Source organism: Pipistrellus kuhlii, unplaced genomic scaffold, assembly GCF_014108245.1.
Source record: "Pipistrellus kuhlii isolate mPipKuh1 unplaced genomic scaffold, mPipKuh1.p scaffold_m20_p_3, whole genome shotgun sequence".
Classification (NCBI taxonomy): Eukaryota; Metazoa; Chordata; class Mammalia; order Chiroptera; family Vespertilionidae; genus Pipistrellus; species Pipistrellus kuhlii.
In genome coordinates this window covers 85,242,985-85,261,954 of record NW_023425529.1, presented here as the reverse complement: position 1 = coordinate 85,261,954, position 18,970 = coordinate 85,242,985, and the positions used below count along the sequence as shown (strand labels likewise).

The 18,970-nt window shown below is 41.2% G+C and overlaps 1 protein-coding gene and 1 pseudogene across 1 annotated transcript in view; one reads left to right on the top strand and one right to left on the bottom strand.

The window, feature by feature from the left end:
- Window positions 1-18,970, bottom strand: part of ATP8A2 (ATPase phospholipid transporting 8A2) — a 556,427-nt gene that overhangs the window by 490,538 nt on the left and 46,919 nt on the right. The gene's annotated exons all lie outside the window — the stretch shown is intronic.
- On the top strand, window positions 5,688-6,888 carry LOC118729178 (annotated as a pseudogene).

The following is an 18,970-nucleotide window of genomic DNA, read 5'->3' as shown; positions in this document are numbered from 1 at the left end:
ATACCTTGGCTCCCCCTGGAGACCCGCCGCGCAGCTGCTCTGACTCCTCCCCGCCCCCTCCCGGCGCTCCACCCTCGCCGCTGTCCCTGGGGCCAAGGAGGCAGCCTCTCCGCGGTGGGCGCCCCGCTGCCGCCGCCCAGCTGGCCCCTCGGCGCCCGCTCCCTCCCTTCCCTCCGCCCGGCGGCAGCCCGCGCGGCAGGTGCAGGCGAGGGGCGATGCTGCCGGCTGCGGGGAGGAGGGCAGAGGCCCCAGCCTGCTGCCTGCGGAGTCCCCTCTCCAGACCCAGGGTCTGAGCTCCGGCACTAGGTTTCCTTGGCTTCTTGGACTGTGTGTAGGAACAAAAAGACAGCAGCAAAGGGGATGTGCCTTGCATTCAGTTACCACAGGAAAGGGTGGCGAAAGGAGATATCTCTGTGATCTGAAAATGAAATTCCCAACCTCGGTGTGAAGCGCTTGCTCCACGGTTGTCTCCGCTGTTCTCCCCAGACGTGCCTGACAACCTGAGTGAAGTAGCTTTATCAATCCGTTTACCGACAGATGCCCGATCTTTCATTTCATTGCTCAAGTTACTGTTTCAAGTGGTTAAGACAATGAGAGTCTACCTTCTTAAGATTTCATTTCAGTCCTAGAATCAAGCCCCTCGCCCTGTGCTCTTCCCATACACTTAAGGAAATCTCGTATGGAGACTAATGGTATGCCCATTACTAAGACTGCTACATACAGGCGCATACAGATGGTTTAACCACATCTCAGGCTACAAAGCAAGATCCCTCAGCGGAAGGGACCACTCAGCTCAGGAACTGACTTTCCTGGCGGAGTGCCTGAAGTAGAGGCTCCAGATGAAGCCTTCCCCCCTTTCCTTAAATACACACTGAGTGGCCAGACTATTATGATCTCCAAACACATACATCAAAGGCCCAGTGAGTGGGGTCCGGCCAGCCTGGCCAGGGGGTGGGGACATGGGCAGTTGGCCGGCCTGCCTACCGGTTGAACTCCTGGTCGAGGGGACAATTTGCATAATAACCTTTTATTATATAGGATATACCCTGAGTGGCCAATTATGCGTTCAGAGATCATAATAATCTGGCCACTCAGTGTATATTTGCTCTAATATCTGCCATGCTTTCCACCTACTGGTACTAAAGAAATTCATGCTGCATATTATTAAAGAAACTGACAACTCATTTCAATAAACATCCACTTCGCAGCTACAAAGAATGTTCATTGACAGAGAAACATTTTGAAACAGAAAGTTTGGGCTACTTAAGTGTGTCATCTTTTTCAAGTGATGAGAATCGCATTGGAATCCTTAGTGTAAGAGGGGAACAACCGTAACATAAAATTGTTTACTGAGAGCTGGCATCCTGTCCTGAACATGTTCACAGCCGGATCCCTGGTCTTAGGCCAGGTGTGAATCCACAGCCCCAGCCTGTCCCTTGTTCCAGGACCCCACCCTTCCGTCCTGCCTTCCTCCCCTCCAGCCTTCCATTCTCTGGGGTCCCCCTGGCTCCACAGGACACTGCTCAGCCCTCTGCTTATAGGTAAGGGGCAGCATGAGTTCCTACTTCAGTCCTGGCTGGCCTGCCAGCTCAGGTTCCCAGACTTTATTCAGAGGAGGCTGGTTTCCAGAGCATTGGCTGATTTAAGGAAATGGGGAACATCTTTGAAACGAGCCTCTATGAAAGTACTGCTATTCTCTCTGACCACTCATCCTGCTCCATATTTTCCACAGTGTTTACCATCATTACCTGACATTACTTATTTATGGTTTCCCATGGCTAAGAGCAGAAGCTCCAGGGGCAGGGACATATTTTGTTGGTTGGTTTTTTTCAATCCTCTCTCGAGGATATTTTTTCCATTGATATTTTAAAGAGAGTGGAAAGGAGGGAGAGGAGGGGGAGAGAGAAAGACATCTATGTGGGACAGACACATCAATTGGTTGCTTCCCACTCCAGTCCTGACCGGGACCAGGGATTGAACCTGCAATGGCGGTATGTGCTTTTGGCCAGGAATTGAACCTATGACCCTTCAGTTTGTGGACCAGTGGTCTAACCACTGAGCAACTCGGCCAGGGCAACAGGGACATGTTTTGTTCACTGCAGTGACATCAGCACTCGGACCAGTGCCTGGCACATAATGAATACTCATATGTGCTTGAATAAGCCATTTTTACCCAAGTCTTATAAAGGGTCGCTTTGAATCGTCCAGGCAGAGATGCAGTGATATGCACAGAGGGCTCAAACTCCATGTTCCTCTAGTGTCAAAAAGGTTCACTGGGAGACTGTCTCACTTACTGGCTCTCAACTCCAGCTGCACATATTGTCACCAAGAGAGTGCCCACTAGTCACTGGTTCCTGGCTCAACCCTAATAGGTTCTATTTAGTTTTGTTTTTAAAGCTCCCTAAGTGATACTAATGGACAGTCACAGTTGAGAATCACTTGTTAGAAGCTGCTGGGAACACAAAAACAAAAGATCTGGCTCCTGCATATACATATACAATGTTAACTAGTATAACCATGGTTGCCAGTGTGCCTCAGTTTAGGACCAAGTGACTAAGAGTGGGTTTGAACATGCTGAGGAGGGTCAGAGGTCAGCAGCATTTTTGTGCTTGGAGTGGGGTCAGAAGGCAAGTACAGATAGAAAAGCCCTAAAGAATAGGGATAGATTACTAGTACATTAGGAGGGAGGAGGGCATTGTAGAGAAGAGCCAGAAAAGGATAAGCAGGGCTCAATGCACAAAATGCATTAGGGCCAATTAAAAAAACAAAGGAAAACCAGCACCAGAGGACCAGATTAGAAACAAGTAGAAAGGAAGTTCAGAAAAACATAGCCCATAGCCAACTGTGGATGACTTAAAAACCCAGGAAAAAAGCTTGAACTTTATCCTAAAGGTCACATGAAGCCATAGGAAGTTTCTATGCAGGAGAGAGATGCACCTGATAGTGATGTACAAGTAGGAGAAAAAGAGGGGAGAATCCTATCATACCTAATAAAAGAGAAATATGCAAATTGATCGCACCTTCGCTATGCCCATAAGCCATGCCCACCAGCCAATTAGGGTGAGTATACAAATCAACCCAACCAAGATGGTGGTTAATTTGCATACCCAGGCCAGAGCAAAGACTGAAGTCAGCATAGAAAGAAGCCAAATGCTGCAAAAGGCAGCAAAGCTGTGAAGAAGCAAGCAGAGGAGAAGGGAGGGAAGCAGGAGGGGCTGGGAGAAGGAAGGGAAGCAGGCGGGGCAGCAACCTCAGCAGGAAGCCCTATTGCAGGAATCTTCCTGCAATGGGCCTCTAGTCTATATAATAAAAGCCTAAGTGACTGTTACAGAGGAACAACTGGAATGACCTGTCACTAGGATGCACAATGACCACCAGGAAGCAGATGCTCAACACAGGAGCTGCCCTCTGGCAGTCAGTGCACTCTCACAAAGGAGCGCCACCCAGCCAGAAGCTGGGCTTATGGCTCGCGAATGCAGCTGCCATGGCAGAGCTCTCCGGACTCTGCGGCAGCAGGCGCAGCAGGCCAGGATGAGCATGAGAGGCAGGCACGGCGCCTGGCCCTGATTCAAGCTCCTCCCTGGCCACCTGCCACTTGGAGCACTGTTATGTCCCCCAAAGGGTCCCAGGCTGCGAGAGGGCACAGGCTGGGCTGAATGACCCACTTTCCCCAGTGCATGAATTTTGTGCACAGGGCCTCTAGTTTATAGATAAGGAGATTGGGTAAAAAAATGAACTCTACAATCTAGAGACAAGATGATAAAAGCATGAATTAAATGGAAAACAGAAAGAAAAAAAAAGCATGATGAGAAATATCTCAAAAGAAAATGCTGCAAGATCTTTCTTTAGATTGAATGAGAAAAAACAATAGATCATTGGGACTTGAAGAGGAAAAGACTGGCACATGCATACACACACAAAAAGCATCACTGATAGAAATAAGAATGGAAACCATAGTTTTTTAAAAATAAGGATTTAAATGCTTCATAATAAATATTGGGCAGGAAAAGTATTAAAACAAGCAATTAGTGATGGCAAACATAAGGTAAAAATAATGCATCATTGTATTCTTGGTAGAAACAGTTATAGTTGCCCCACTAAGACTCAGATAATTTTATTCTATATCAATGGCCTCATCCTGACCCAACCCTGCTTTAGAGACAAACATTAATATTTTCAAAATAACACAAATCTGTTGCAAATGCATTGCCTAGGAAGACACTATTCCATATATAGCAAAGCACATTATGACTAAGGCTTCAAATTCAGACTCAGGAGATGAATCGTGAGTTAACACATTTTGAAAATGCCACCATACAAAATGAGAGTATATGCTTACAACTCACCAGATAAGCAAGTACAGTGTCAGCAGATAGTGAGAGTTTAATAAATATCTATTGAGAAAAAAACCAAAGTGAAAGGAAAAAATAAAGAGAAACAAGAGTTGGTAAATGGACTAATACTAGGTTTGTTGTAAAGTGGAAGTGCAGAAAGTCAGCTGACAGCCAAAGCCATGAGGCCTGAGCAGGCATTTCTACACAGGAGCCTCTTACACAAACTGCCCTTCATGGAGAAGCTGGCATTAAACTTGCCTACCTCTGCTCTAAACTACCTGCCTGCATTGTTTCTGCCCTCTGAGACAGCCATTATAAAGGAGTTCCTGGAATCCTATTTCAACCAATAGGCCTGAGCTTTCCCCCATCCATTTGAAGCTACATAGCGCAGCCAACCACAGTGGCTTTATTCTGACCAATCAGGACAGTTCTGTTTGAATTAATCAAACTGCAAGGATTTGGAGTCCTCATTTGCACCAGGACAGATCAATCAGGGACCAGGGGTGAGGACTTTTTGTCTGCATAAGCCAGCTCCCCTCTGACTCTGGGAGTGCACTTTCCCTTTCCACCCCAGACTAAAGAGCGATTTCCCCAGCTGAGCTGAAACACTGAAGATGTCTTACTGGAGCAGAGCAGAGCAGATCACTGTAGGCCAGAGCACTCTAGAGCAGAGTGGCACAGAATGGAGCAGATGAAAGCACAGCACAGTGCAAAGCAGGAACAAGCAGAGCAAATCATTGAGGAGCACAGCAGAGCAGTTAAACTGTAGAGGGGCCTGGCCCTAGGGCTGTCACACAGCCAGTCATGCTGTATCACAATTGAGCTGTTCAGCACTAAAGTTTTCTTCTTCACTGTGCCCCAATTTGGGGGTTCCTGTTGGCATGAAATTGGTGCCAACAACCATCGGAGGGCAATGCTAATGAGGTGACTCGTTGTGGGCCCCTCCCTAGACCTTTTTATAAGGGGGCTAACCATGCCAGGAAAGCTAACCATGAGATTAGAAGGTTTGGGTTTGCGTCAGTTGATATCAGAATGACTTCCTGACTCTGAGGAGGATAGGTGATTAAGTTCAATCCTGTGGCCAATGATCTAATTAATGATGTCTATATAATGAAACTCCAATAAAAACTATGGCACCAAAGCTCAGGTAACATAACCCGAAGATGTGCAAGTTTCACATGTGAAATCCCCCAAGACCTGGCCTTAAGTGTCTCTCCATTTATCTGGTCCTGATTTGTATCCTTTCTGATATAACTGTAATCACAAGTATAGTGCTTTTCTGATTTCTTGGAGTTATTCTAGTTTATTATTTAAATTAATAAAAATACTAAAAAAAGAAAAAAAATATTGAGGGCATGGCTCTGTTACTCCTGTTTGTCAGACAGCTGTGTCTTCCTGCACAGTGCCAGCCACAACCCTGAGACATGATGGTGAAGGTCAAAGTGAATGGACTTGGCCATATTGGGCATCTGGGCACCCGGGATGCTATTAATTCTGGAAAACTGGATATTCAATGACCCCTTCATTGGCCTCAGTTACATGGTCTGCGTGTTCCAGTATGATTCTACTCATGGCAAATTCAAAGACACAGACAAGGCTGAGAACAGGAAGCTTGCCATCAATGGAAAGTCTATCTCCATCTTCCAGGAGCGAGATTCTGCCAACATCAAATGGGGTGATGCTGGTGCTGAGTATGTTGTGGAGTCCACTGGTGTCTGCACTACCATGGAAAAGGATGGAAATAACTTGAAGGGTGGATCCAAGAGTGTCATCATTTCTGCCCCTTTTTCAGATGCCCTCATGTTTGTGATGGGTGTGAATCACAACAAGTTTGACAACTCCCTCAAGATTGTCAACAATGCCTCCCGTACCACCAAATGCTTGACCTCTTTGGCCAAGGTCACCCATGACATCTTTGGCATCATGAAGGAACTCATGAGCACAGTCCATGTCGTCACTGTCACCCAGAAGACTGTGGATAGCCCCTCTGGAAAGCTGTGGTAGATAGCTAAGAGGCTTCCCAGGACATCATCTCTGCTTCTACTGATCTGCCAAGGCTGTAGGCAAAGTCATCCCTGAGCTGAATGGAAAGCTCACTGGCATGGCCATATGTGTCCCCACCCACAATGTGCAGTTTGTGGATCTAACCTGCTGACCAGAGAAAGCTGCAAAACACAGTGACATCAAGAAGGTAGTGAAGCAGACATCAGAGGGCCCTCTCAAGGTGATACTGAGGATCCTGTTGTCTCCTGTGACAGTGACACCCACTCCTCCACTTTTGAAGCTGGGCTAGCATTGCCCTCAATGACCACTTTGTGAAACTCATTTCCTGATATGACAACGAATTTGGCTACAGCAACAGGGTGGTGGACAAGGTCCACATGGCCTCCAAGGAATAAGAGCCCCCTGGACCACCAGCCCTGAGAGGAGGAGAGGCCCTCAGTTGCTGGGGATTCCTTGCCCCAAATTGATCCCTCAATACACTGAGAACCTACTGACCTCCACAGTTTCTATCCCAGACCCCGTGAAGAAGGAGAGAGACTTGGGTAGCCCTACCTTATCATGCACCATCAATAAAGTCTACTGTATCAGCTCCAAAATTGAGGGAGTAATGGAAACCCTTGAATTTGTAGCCAGTTGGTCATAAGTGTGGGTGGCCTGGGAACCCCAGAGCGTGCACCTGGTGTCTGAAGTGAGGGCAGTTTTGTAGAGAATTGGTAGTTAGTATTAGAATTGAACTGTAGATATTACTCTGTGAACTCTAGAATGACAGCCAAAAGGAAAACCTTATTAACAGGTACATTAAGTCAATTGAAAGATAGAAGCCAGAGCTGCAGAAACTTGAATCGATTCTTCTTCTACTAGAACAGGCTCCTTCTGTGAGCTTCAGGAGTCAGCTACATCTGAGTTTGGTTTCTTCATGCTCAAAATAGAAATCGATTCTGTAAATCAGGAGTTGGCAAACTTTTTCTGTAGAGTCAAGTAATAAATATTTTAGGCTTTAGACCACATGCAAACTCCTCTCTCTCTCTCTCTCTCTCTCTCTCTCTCTCTCTCTCTCTCTCTCTCTCTCTCTCTCTCTCTCTCTCTCTTTGTTGTTTGCTTGTTTGTTTGCTAACACATAAGTCTTAAAATATAGAAGCCATTTCTTACTCACAGGCCAGATCTGGCCCATCCATAGACCATAGTTTGCTGACTCCTTATATAAACAAAGTTCTTTCATAATTAACAATCAGATTATATCCCAACTCCCACCTCAAGGAAATAATGCATTAAAAAATGTCTTCAAATCAATAAGACATGACATAAAATTCCTAGAAAATAAGTGTTCAGAAGTTGGTTATATGATTTTCCTAATTTATTTAAGTACAAAAAGTATGTGAGGTAGTTTCCTCTTTGCACTCAGAAAATTTTGCAGGGAAACAGTATAACCATCATGGAGCTTTGTGACAAGAGGCATATGTACAACACATGCACACACACATGCACACACACACACACACACACACACACACACACAGAGACTTTCAAGCTTAATTCTGGTGTCTACCTGGCACTTATGTTTCATAATCCTTCAGAACACAGGCACAGATAGTCCAGTGGCTGGGCAAGCACTTGGGCTATTTCTCCTAATCAAACACACACGATGGAAATGCTGTATAAATGCAAAAGGTGATTATGGTTGCCATGAAAAACATGATTTGGAGGTCTTTTCTGGACCCCTACTTTACACAAAACACAATCACCATAGGTGTGAATAAGAAGACAAAGAAACTAAGAAAGGGTTTGAAAAAGCAGCTATATTGAAATAAAGCTGCACATGTTTCAAAATATCTAGCTACCATAGGTCAAACAAGCTACCATAAGAAGAAATTTTTAAGATATATCTGAAATTAATTGTGCTATAACAGTGCATGTTGGCACTTTAGTTGGCCTCAGTAACTGTGACAATGAGATAAACTTTCTGATTTGAATTTTCTATCACCTTCTAAGAATAACTTTCAATCAAAGTTTTCAAAAAGTTATCTTAAGCAAAAGTTTAAAAGTTAAAAGCAAATGATGTAAACAACTTAATCTGTTTTATAGGAAGACAAAAATTACTAAAGTTAATCACCCAATAAAGAATTATTTGTATCTACAGGAAATATGCAACAATTAATCCTCAACAGAACCTCGTTCTAGGTAATGCATTGGCCTACTTCAGTACTCTCACCATCTCCCCTATTATGGTTGTACACATCGGTCACATGGCTGATTCCCTAGGTGAAAAATTCAGACTTATAATAAATACAAAGCTACTGAATTCTATGAACACCTGATGTTAACATTGGTAATACAATGAACTCATCACAGCTACCATACCAGATGTGACAATGAACTCAAGTCTAATCCAAAGTCATAATCCCACCCCCAACTTGATGAAAGGTAAGAACAAATCTCTTAATCTTCCTGACTCAAGTACTAATATGCTCTCATGGTAAGTATTAGATATAGTTAATAAGATACAAAGATACTATAAACTTTACTAAAGATTCTATTAGTGTATTAACTCATATGGCTGCAGTTGTCAAATGAAAAGGTTATAGTACCAAAGAGTAATTGTTAAATATATAAATACTAGAAGCCCGATGCACAAAGATTCATGCTAGAATGGGCTTTTCTTTCCGTGGCTGCCAGCACCAGCTTTCCACTCCAGCCCAGCCCCTTTCCACTCTGGCCCCAGAGCAACCTCTTTCCACTCCAGGAGTGGCCTCTTTCCACTTTGGCCCCGCCTTCCTATGCTGCCCAGAGTCCCTGAGAGACAGGAGTGGGGAAGAACACCTGTGTCGTTGCCATGACAACAATGCAAGTGTCCACCCCTGCCACTGGGAGCCTATATATGCAAATTAACTGTCATCTTTGTTGGGTTAATTTGCATATCACTCCTGATTGGCTGGTGGTGTAGCAGAGGTACAATCTACATGTTTGTCTATTAATAGGTAAGATCAACTACTACAATGCCTCAAAGCATACACAACCCTTTTTTCATCCAGAGTCATTTTTCCCATGTTGGCCAGGTAGTTTAGTTGGAGGGTCATCTCCATAAGTCAAAGTTGCAGGTTTGATCGCTGATCATACAAGAATCAACTAGTGAATGAGTAAATAAGTGGAATAACAAACTGATGTTTCTCTCTTTCTCAAAATTAATAAACAAACAAAAAAATTTAAGGACAGTCCTTTTTCACAAATGTCTTTGTATTTACTCACTTTATATTCCAACAAATAATTCTTTTAACTGGCCCACTTATAAGACTCAATTTTGTGTTTCAGATCACAAGGGCCACCAGATGTCCACCATTTCCTTCTAACTATATTATTCCTATAACTCATAATTCTAAATAAAACCCCAAAATTTCCTTACACACACACACACACACACACAAAAAAAAAAAAAAAAAAAAAAAAAAAAAAAAAAAAAAAAAAAAAAATTACTTACATATTACATTAACTAACCCAAAGAACTTTTCCTATTGTGTGTCACGGTTAATATTGAATAGTATCCTATATAATAAAGAGGTAATATCCAAATTGACCCTCATACCCTTGCACAAGATGGCTGCCCCATGTGGTCAAAGATAGCTGGCAGGGGAAGGTAGTTGTGGGTGATCATGCCAGCAGGGGAGGGCAGTTAGGGGCAACCAGGCCAGCAGGGGAGGGAGGGCAGTTGCAGGTGACCGGGCCTGCAGGGGGAGAGAGGGAAGTTGGGGGAGGACCAGGCCTGCAGGGGAGGGCAGTTGGGGGCAATCAGTGTGGCAAGGGGGCAGTTAGGTGTTGATCAGGCTAGCAGGGGAGTGGTTAGGGGGTGATCAGGCTGGTAGGCAAAAGCAGTTAGGGGCAATCAGGCAGACAGGAGGTGAGCAGTTAGGAACCAGCAGTCCCAGATTGTGAGTCAGACATCCCCTGAGAGGTCCCATATTGGAGAGGGTGTAGGCTGGGCTGAGGGACACCCCCCAACTCAGTGCACAAATTTTGTGCACCAGGCCTCTAGTTTATTATATTAAGGTTGCTTTAAAATTTTTATCATTGAGAGAAATTGTATGGCAAGGATCCTGTCTATTACCCAAACCACAGCAATGAATAATCAAAAACTCATTATTTCATTTATAGCTATCTATAGTGCATTAAAATGGGAATTTGTAACCTTCAACACTTATACTATGATTTGCATAGTATAAATAAATTTTTAATAGGAAGAACAATGTTGATTAGAGAACAACCATAAACTAACACTATGCTATCTAATATGATAGCCACACATGGCTACTGAAATGTGGCTAGTCAGAATTGATATATGCTGTGAGTATAAAATATACACTAGAATTTGATGATTTAGAATTTAAAAAGTATAAAATTGCTAATTGAAATAAGCTAGTCAGAGAAAGATAAGTATCACACAATCTCACTCATATGTGGAATCTAATGAACAAAATTAATTAATGAATAAAATAGATCTAAAGACATAGAAACATGAAACAGAATGATGAATTTCAGAGAGAAGTCAGAGGTTGGAGTGGGAGGAGAGTGATTAACTTGAGAAATTATATGCATACATGCATAACCCATGGACACAGATAATAGAGTAGTGAAGGCCGGGGAGGGGCAGGTACAGGTGGAGGAGGTCAATGGGGAAAAAGACCACAAACAAAGGGGACATCTATAATACTTCTAGTAATAAAGATAAAATTTTAAAATAAATAAAAGTATAAACTGTCTTAATTTTATATTTATTACATGTTGAAATATTTGGTATATACTAATATTAAATGAAATATGCTAAGTACAAATTTGCTCACATTATATGTCTATTTGGCAGCACTGGATTAACAGTTATAAAACTTCATTATTAATAATTATCTTATCCCTACTTACCTGTCGACATCCCCCACAGCCCTCCCACTCCTCATTAAATGTACAGCTTGTATCTAAAGAAGAAAATTTTCAATACCAGCTGCAGGAACATTTAACAGGGAAAATAGACCTATACCCAAATCACTGCATCCTCAGCTGTACTCACTCCACCTAGCTGTAACTTAGCCCTCTGGCAAACTCTCCATCCAGCTGTGATTTAAGAAACAAATGTCTATAGAGAAATCCAAGAAAATATATAAAAGTTTTTCACTAAAATCAAGTTTTCTTATGAAAGAACTTTAGTCTAGCCTTAGAGTTAAATACATATTAAATACATATTTAATTTATCCTTGTTTCTAATAATATTAACAAATTAGATTCACCCCTGCCTCAGATTAGACACAAACAAAGAGGGATGGGGAATTGCTACAGCCAGTGACACTAGTCAGTCAGATGTGACAGCTTACAGCAAGAAAGAGCACACACAAGCACAGCAATCCTTGAGGTAACAAATTAGAGAGAGCACACAGCCCTCAAACCCAGCAACAGACAGCCCTAAGTAAACACAAAATAATCATTTATGTTCACACTAGAGGCCTGGTGCATGGACTCGTGCACCAGTGGGGTCCCTGAGCCTGGCCTGCAGGATCAGGCTTAAACCAGTTCTCTGACATCCACCAAGGGGTCCATCCAGAGCATGTCCACCACATCTAGCTCAGTCCTGATTGGCCCCAACCAAACAGCAAGCTAACCTACAGGTCGGAGTGTCTATCCCCGGTGGTCAGTGCACTTCATAGCAAGTGGTTGAGCGGCCTTAACATATCATTAGCATATTAGGCTTTGATTGGTTGAACAGCTGACCAGAGGCCCAGACACTTAGCATATTAGGCTTTTATTAAATAGGATTGCCTTTTTGAGTTATTAAAGTTTGTATAACTACTGGCTGGGTGGCTCAGTTGGTTAGAGAGTTGCCCCATGCACCAAAAGGGTTGCAGGTTACATTCCCTGTAAGGGCACATACCTAAGTTGCTGATTCAATTCCCAGTTGGGGCAAGTATGAGAGGCAGCCAATTGATGTTTTTCTCTCACATCAATGTTTCTCTCTCTCTCTCTCTCTCTTTCTCTCTCTCTCTCTCTCTCTCAAAATTAATAAAATAAAATAAAAAGTTTTTATATCATTTCCTGAGGGGTCCCAAAAATAGCTTTGCTCCAAGTTATTTTTAATTCAAAAGTTTCCTATTATGTTTTGGTAAATTAACATTTAATTTTTCAAAACTACATTTTTAAGCATCAACCTTAAATATGAATTTAGTATCTATTGATCAAGCTAAAGAAGGTATTTGCTACTTTAAATACTTGGGATCTTCCTTAAAATATAAAATATCTAAAACGATATAGTGTATCATAAAGACATCTGTGTCCACGAATGCTTTTATAGCTGGTGAATTGATACTACATACTTAATACAAAGTTAAATAGGACAGCAATCTTAAAAAAAAAAAAAATATATATATATATATATATATATATATATATATATATATATATATTTGTGTGTGTGTGTGTGTGTGTGTGTGTGTGTGTGTGTGTGTTTTATTGATTTTAGAGAGAGAGGAAAGAAGAAGGAGGGAGACAGAGAAACATCTATCAGCTGCCTCCCACATGCTCCCTTCTTGGGATTGAGCTAGCAACTGGGGCATGTTCTCTGACTGGAAAGACAACCTTTTTTTACAAACACACTGTATTGATATTTGATTTACACAAAAATACCTTAACTATAAAAACCAATCATAAGTTTTTAAGGAGAAAAAAGCACCTAAATAGAATTGAATTATTTTAGTAAAGAAAAAAATCAATATGATACTTTATAGCACCTAAAGAATAAAGTATAACATCATCCTACTGTAGTTTTAGCCCTTGAAGGTGGGAAGATGCCAGAGATATGCAGGCAGCAGTCACCTATTTTTCCATTCCACATGTCACAATGATCTCTTGTGTGACTAACATTGAGCGAGGTTGTAAACTTCCATTCTCGATAAGTTCTCCAGCTAAAACCAATGGGCTTCCTTATATTCATGAAGATTGCATATAGCAAAGGATATCTTAGCCTTTTAAATGACATTAGGATTTTGAAAACTGAACCCAGCAAGATACTTGTGTTTTGGGTATGAGGTGAGTTTCCACTACTGTAATAACAACCCAAGTTAGATGATATCCAAGCAACTGGCTCCCTCAAACTGTTTCATGCTAAGCCTAGAAAGTCTCAGTTAGTTTAAAAGGCAAAAAAGCACACCACAATAAAAAACAAAATATACATTGAAGTGAGATTATCTTACTTTGAAAATTGACAGTTTAAAATACACAAATTGGGTTTTCTGTTTCGGACCATAATGGGTACAAGGTGGTCCAGAATAGCATGCTTCCACTATAACAATTAGAAATATGAACAAAATAGAGTAACAATTTGTTTTTATATTCAACAACAGGCAATGAGGAAAAGTAACTTGGAGAGAAAAGAAATAAACAAGGTGTACCCTATGGTCATATCATCTTTCTACCTGAAAACAATTTCTGGGAAAAACTGCAGTGAGGAGGGAACCTCCCCCCAAAACACCTGGCAGTCTCACAAAAGTGAAATGACAGAGATCTCAGTATGAGGGGGCGAAACGCTGAGAATTTACAGAGCAGGCACTGAGGAGAGGAGCTGTGCAAAACATAAGCTCCAGAAATTTGCATAGGGACCACCATGGATCTTTGGCTAAATTTTCCAATCTCATGGCTAACTGGCTAAATGGCATAACTCATCAAGGGCAGAAAAAGAGGAGAAACCAAGATAGCGGCATAGGTAAACACCTAAACTGCTGCCTCACATAACAATTTCAAAACTACACCTAAAAGACAAAACATCTATCACCAAAAATCATGGGAAAGCTAGCCGAGTGGAAGTTCTACAACTAAAACAAAAGAGAAAAGAGCATTGAGATGTGCATAAGCGCTGAAAAGCTCAGGTATGGAGGCGCACAAATTGGGCTGGTGGCAGGTGATTGGATGTTCTGTTTGTTTGTTTGTTTGTTTGTTTGTTTGTTTGTTTTCAACCTGAAGGGAGACAAGCTCCCGATTACTCTGAAATCCAGTTTCTGGGGAGATGTGGGGGACCCAAACTCCTACAGGGAGAAGCTAGACTGTCTGCCATTGGGTCGAAAAGTGAGGGTGACTTTCTTGCAGAGGTGTGCCCAGCAATCATTGTTTACTGCACTGAGGTATGAACATAGGGACTTGGAAATGAGGACACGCAAGAAGGCTGACTGGCAGCCACTGCTGCTTGCCACGCCCAAGCCTAGTGATGCCCTGAGACTCCACCCTGCACAATCTACAAACCCACCCAAGCTCCACGCAGCGGCTTTTGCATATAAATGGCCTGCCCTGTCACAACTTAACCAAACAAATTGCAGCTCTGGTCAGATAGCTCCAAAACTTCCAAACCCCAAGAAAAGAGGAGAAAACTATAGTTCCCCCTGTAGCTCCTGCTGGGTGGCCTCAGATAGTAGCTGACCTGCACCCCATTGGAAATCCAGAAGCTAGTGTATCTAGTGGTCAGTGTGAGACAACACCAAATTTCAACTACTCTCATAAGGGACACATTCAAGAGGCAGACTCAGTGAGCACCAAAGCCCCACTGAAACAAGTCCTGCCCTATAAGCGTGATTCCAGAACAGCAATTCTTCCATTATAGACAAAGCAGGTCATCACAGCCAATTGGCCTGGAGGTCAATTCCTCCCAGTGACACCAACTTACAACAAGACTGTACACACAGTCCACAAAGGGGTGCACCAAGAGTGTCCACCTCAGGTAACTGGGGAGGCTGACCCACTGGGCCTTATAGAACACCTAGCACACAAAGCTACCCTACCAAGTCAGGGAAGCAGCCAAAATGAGGAGACAAGAAAGCAGATCACAAACGAAAGAAAACAAAAGAAATGAAGGAAAACAAACGACTGGATATAGAGTTTAAAACCATGGTTATAAGGTTTTTCAAGAATTTCCTAGAAAAGGCCGATAAATTTAACGAGACCCTCGAGGATATGAAAAAGGATCAACTAGAAATTAAACATACACTGACTGAAATAAAGAATATTATACAGAGACCCAACAGCAGACTAGAGGAATGCAAGAATCAAGTCAAAGATTTGAAATACAAAGAAGCAACAAACACTCAACCAGAAAAGCAAAAAGAAAAAAGAATCCAAAATTTTGAAGATAGTGTAAGAAGCTTTTGGGACAACTTCAAGCAAACCAACATCAGAATTATGGGGGTGCTAGAAGAAGAAAGAGAGCAAGATACTGAAAACCTATTTGAAGAAATAATGACCAAAAACTTTCCCACCTGGTGAAAGAAATAGATTTACAAGTCCAGGAAGTACAGAGAACCCCAAACAAAAGGAATCCAAAGAGGACCACACCAAGACACATCATAATTAAAGTGCCAAGGGCAAAAGACAAAGGGAGAATTTTAAAAGCAGCAAGAGAAAAACTATGTGGGAGGTTGGCCAGCCAGGGAAGGACTGAAGGGAGGGTTCCAGGGTGTGTCTGGCCCTTGTTAATCAGTCCTGATCAGCCAGACACCAAGCAGCAAGCTAACTTATCAGTTGGAGCGTCTGCTGGTGGTCAGTGCACGTCATAGCAAGCAGTTGAGCAGCCTTAGCATATCATTAGCATATTACACTTTGATTGATTGTATGTCCAACTGGACAACCAGACACTTAGTATAGGCTTTTATTATATAGGATAATAGTCACTCTAATGGGTGTAAGTTGATACCTTATGGTGATTTTGATTTGCATTTCCCTGATGATTAGTGATGTTGAGCATCCTTTCATGCATCTGTTAATAATGTATGTCTTTTTAAAACAGATATCTATTCAGACAAGTGGATAAAAAAGTTTTGGTACTCGCCCTGACCGTTGTGGATCAGTGGTTAGAGTGTCAGTCTTCAGACCGAAGGATCTCAGGTTCCATTCCCAGTCGCAACCAATCTCTCTCTCTCCCTCTCTCTCTCTCTCTTTCTCTCTCCTTTCCCTCCCTCCCTTCCTTTCTCCCACTTTCTCTAAAAAAAAAAAGTCGTGATATATATATACACACACACACAATGGAATACTCCTTAGCCATAAAACATAATGAAATCTTACTATTTGTGAGAGCATGGATAGATCTAGAGGGTATTATGCTAAGCAAAACAAGTTAGAAAGAGAAAGACAAATACCAAATAATTTCATTTATATGTGGAATCTGAAGAGCAAAATAAGTGAAAAATAGAACAGAAACAGTCTCGTAGATACAGAGATCAGACTAATAGTTGCAGGAGGGGAGAGGGATTGGGAATCTGGTTGAAAAAGGTAAAGGGATTAAAAAGTACAAATTGGTGGTCACAAAATAGTCACAGGGATGTGAAGTACAGTATAGGGAATATAGTCAATAATATTGTAAAACTATATATGGTTTCAAGTGGGTACTTGAAATATTGGGGAACCACTTTGTAAAGTATATGATTATCTAACCATTATGTTGTATACTTGAAACTAATACAAAATAATATTGAATGTAAACTGTAATTAAAAATTAAAATGTAGCCCTAGCAAGTGTGGCACAGTTGGTTGAGCATCGTCTTGTGTATTCAAAGGTTGCTGGTTCAATTCCCAATTAGGGCATATACAAGGCTCAATCTCTGGTAAGGGGAGTGCAGGAGGCAGCCAATTGATGTTTCCCTCTCATATCAATGTTTCTCTCTCTCTCTCCTCCATTCCTCTCTCTAAAAATCAATAAAAATATTTTTAAAACAAAATTGGAAAAAAAATCTATTCAGATATTTTGCCCACTTGTTAAGCTGACTGTTTGATTTGGGATATTTTTTGCTACTGAGTTTTATAAGTTCTTTTGTCTAGGAGCTAACCCCCCTAGATTTTCTTCTAGGTATTTTATGGTTTCAAGTCTTATATTCAAGTATTTAATTCATTTTGAGTTGATTTTTGTATATGGTGTAAGATAGTGGTCCAGTTTCATTCTTTCACATGTGGCTGTCCAGTTTTCCCAGCATCATTTTTTGAAGAGACTATCCTTTCCACATTGTATATTCTTGGCTCCTTTATTGAACATTAGTTGGCTATATATGTGTGGGTTTACTAGTATTTCTGGGCTCTTTGTTATGTTCCATTGATCCATGTGTTTGTTTTTATGCCAATATCATACTGTTTTGGTTACTATAACTTTGTTATATTATGATGCCTCCAGCTTTATTGTTCTTTCTCAAGATTTATTTGACTCTACAGGGTCTTTTGTGGTTTACAAGTGTTTAAAAATTGTTTAACAGATAAATAATATAATACAGTTGACCATTGAAAAACATGAGGGTTAGAGGGACCAATCCCCTCCACTTGTAATTTCTGACTTCCCCAAAACATTACTACTAGCACTGTTGACCAGAAGCCTTACCGATAACATAGTCAATTAATATATATTTTATATATTTTGTGTGTTATATTCTTTATTTCTATAATAAAGTAAGCTAAAGAAAATATTAAGAAAATCATTTAAAAGTACATTTACTGGAAAACATCTACAAAGTTCAAACCCATGTTGTTTAAGGGTCAACTATAGTATACTGTGGATTTATACTAGAGTAAAATAGTGCAGAAGATAGGATGGGAATTAATTTTAAAAAAATACTACTGTAATAAGGTTTTATATTGAACATAAAATACTGCATTGTTATGTTGTAGAAAGTGAAAGAATACATATGGGAAACACTGGAACAATCACTAAAACAAAGCACACAGAGTAAAGATAAAATAGAACACCTAAAATACACCATTAAAAGTAAAAAAATAAATAAATAAATAAATAAAGGCAATAAAAGAGGAAAGTAAGGTACAAAAAAGGGATTAAATAAATAGCAAATTGATAGATTTAAACCCAACCATATTGATAAGTATATTAATTACTAGCAGCCCAATGCACAAAGATTCCTGCAAGAATGGGCCTTCCTTCCCCTGGCTGCCAGCACTGCCTTCACTCTGGCCCAGAGCCACCTTTCTGCCTTCCCACACTGCCCAGAGGCCCAAAGTGGCTGGGGCAGTGCAGAACACCTGCATCGTCACCATGGCTATGACGTAGGTGCCCCATCCCACCCCCAGCCGCTCAGCACCTGCATATGCAAATTAACTTGCCATCTTTGTTTGGATTAATTTGCATACTCATTCCTGATTGGCTAGTGGGTATCACAAAGATATGATCAATTTGCATCTTTCTCCTTTATTAGTGTAGATAGGTAGCAAATACTCCAGTTGAAAAGCAGGGATTGCCATATTGAATAAAAAGGCAAGTTCTAACTATATGCTCTCTATAAGAAATCTACCTGAAATATTAAACATAGATTAAATGGGATATGGAAAAAGATACCACGCAGACCATCAAAAGAAAGCTGGAATATAATAATATTAGAAAAAACAAATTTTAAAATAAGAATATCACATTTCATAATGATAAATGGGTCAATTCACTAAGAGTACTAAATCCTACATATTTATACATCTAATAACAGATACATAAGGCAAAACTATTATAACAGATCTGCAAGAAGACATGAGCAGATCAACTTATATGCGGGTTTTGGTGGGTTTGGGTCTGCAGTTGGGAATCTGCAGATTCAAAGGCCTACTGGTACCATCGGCAAATCTTCAAATGTGTAGATGTC